At 36.3% G+C, this 2,350-nt stretch overlaps 1 pseudogene; it reads left to right on the top strand.

The window, feature by feature from the left end:
• The first annotated feature begins 1,276 nt into the window (after positions 1 to 1,276).
• Positions 1,277 to 1,424, top strand: LOC145296410 (U2 spliceosomal RNA; annotated as a pseudogene).
• The last annotated feature ends 926 nt before the right edge of the window (positions 1,425 to 2,350 follow it).

Genomic DNA, 2,350 nt, shown 5'->3' with positions numbered 1-2,350 from the left:
AATGACCCTTCTCCAAATTTGAGATATAGTTTTCTTTGTGGGGGAGAGGGTTAAGAGACTCCAAAGATGATATTGAAGAATCACTGTGGTGGAACATACAAGATAGTAGATTTGACTTAATTGTAATTACGATTTATGAACCTCTCCTTGGAAAGGAGGTAATATAATACGCATAGTAACATCTTCAAAGTATGTGTATGCATTTAATTGTGTTTGGCAATTGTTGACTTTTTAATGTACATCTTGTATGGAGTTCTATTAAAATATGTTAAAAAATAAATATAATTTATTGCGATTTCTTACAATGACGAGTAACTTTTTAACAGTTATCACAGGAAGGTGAATGTAGCAACAAATTAAATCCTCCATTGGGCTTATTTGTCTACTAGAAACAGAACCTCCATTTATCTTCTCTTTTAAAAATGAAAGGTGGGTTCTAGGACACCACATGACCATAAACGACACATAAAGACACTAAATAATTTGACTCTTACAGGCTATAGGATTTTGCAAACTAAAATCCTATTTGCACTCATGATGCAACTCAACTGATGTAATTTCACAAAGAAGCAACACAAGGTGACGCTGGATGCAGCCTGATTTGTCACCTGCCGACCTTTTGGTTTTACTGACAAATGATTTGGTTTACCCAAAATTTTAGCTTGATTTAATTAGTACATTTCTTTATATGATAGTGCACTTCATACCTATCTTCTTTGTTGTTGTTAATCTCTGAGTTAAAACAGTTGAGTTAGCTACCCTTTTCTGAAATGAAGGGGAGTGTTTGGAGTGACCTGCTTTTAATTATTGTTGTTTGTGGAAGTAAGTTTTAAAGAAAGGAGTACATAACCCTTTGTGAAAGAGTTAATTTGTTGCTAATCGCCTTCCGTGCTTCTACCAGGAAATGCTGCTCAGGTATGTTTTGCACTGCCTCTTGTGTCCTGACATTCTGGCATTCTGGTTATATCTGTCCATAGTGGAAGGGAAGTAAATATTCATGATAGCATCTGCTGACATATGTGTTGCGCACACATAAATGTTATATATATTGTGCTAGCTCAGATTAATTGAATACTAGCAAGCCACCCGCTGTTACCCGATCATAAAATACACATAAATATTATCATTATATTATTACGCTTATCGCCCCATCTGCTATCATGCTGTGCATCCCTAAAAAAGGAAAGTGGAATATTCCAAATAAAACTTGTCGCCCTTAAAAATTAAAAAAAAAAAAAATTGGTGTTGCTGTTGAGGCAAAGCTAATAAAAATGATTTGTCTTTCTTGGCCTTTTGGCTAAGATCAAAGTGTAGTATCTGTTCCGGCAGATGCTGCACTTAAGATAATTTGTACCAGTCAATGGAGGGGAAACCCTCTATACTGGGACAATTATTATTTTTGGTAACCAGAGTGCCCCCTTTTTGCCTACTTTTAGGGGAGCTGGTTTTTACCTCACATTAAAAACGGCCTTGTGCCTAATTTGCTCAGTGGGGGAGCAAATAAATACCATAAATACCATCTGTTCCGGCAGATACTGCAAGCAAAGACCATATGTGGGGGCAACTCCACATATAAGACCTTGGTCAATGTAGGGGCAACCCTTCATACCAATTGTCACTATCCAGCTCCCCTACTCCCCGGGGAGTTGGTCCCCATTTACCCTTCACTCCTCACTTTAAAAATCGGCCTTGTGCCTAATTTGCTCGGTGGGGGAGCAAATAAATACCATCTGTTCTTCAGGTGCTACATTTCAATTTCTTCTTTCTCTGAGTGGAAGAAAAATCCTTTACGACTAAGGCAATTTTTTCTTCATGTTAAAAAAAATCTGTCCCGTGGGGAGGCATTGTGAATAGGTACTATGTTTGATGTAACAAAGTTTTAATATTAAAAAAGTAACTGGAAAAAGTTATTTTTGATTTAATTACAAAATGCCCTGGAAGTGTTACTCCTGATTAATTATAAAATACCCTGGAAAATGTCCGTTCTGATTATTTTTTTTGTTTGTTTACTTGCCTCCCCACAAGGGCGGAATTGGACATGAGGCCGGTTAAAAATTTAGGGGGAAACCAACTAAAAAGGGGCTCTCTGGTCAATAACAAAAATAATAATTGTATCAGTAATGAAAGATTTCTCCTCCATTAACCAAATAAGGGGGATTTAAGTCACTGGAATGCTGAAACTGATACTACACTCAGAAATTCATGTTGAAGCAGTTGTTACCTAATCTTTAACCGTGTTAATGTTTTTATGTATTACTTTCGAAAAGCTGCTGAAACAGTTTATGATTTAAACATTACTTTATTTCAAGTATATTTTAAGCAGTGGGTTACGGAATATGAAGTCAGTCCC

This window comes from Euprymna scolopes, chromosome 16, assembly GCF_053919585.1.
Source record: "Euprymna scolopes isolate OS-2025 chromosome 16, ASM5391958v1, whole genome shotgun sequence".
Classification (NCBI taxonomy): domain Eukaryota; kingdom Metazoa; phylum Mollusca; class Cephalopoda; order Sepiida; family Sepiolidae; genus Euprymna; species Euprymna scolopes.
This window is presented reverse-complemented; position numbering and strand designations above follow the sequence as displayed.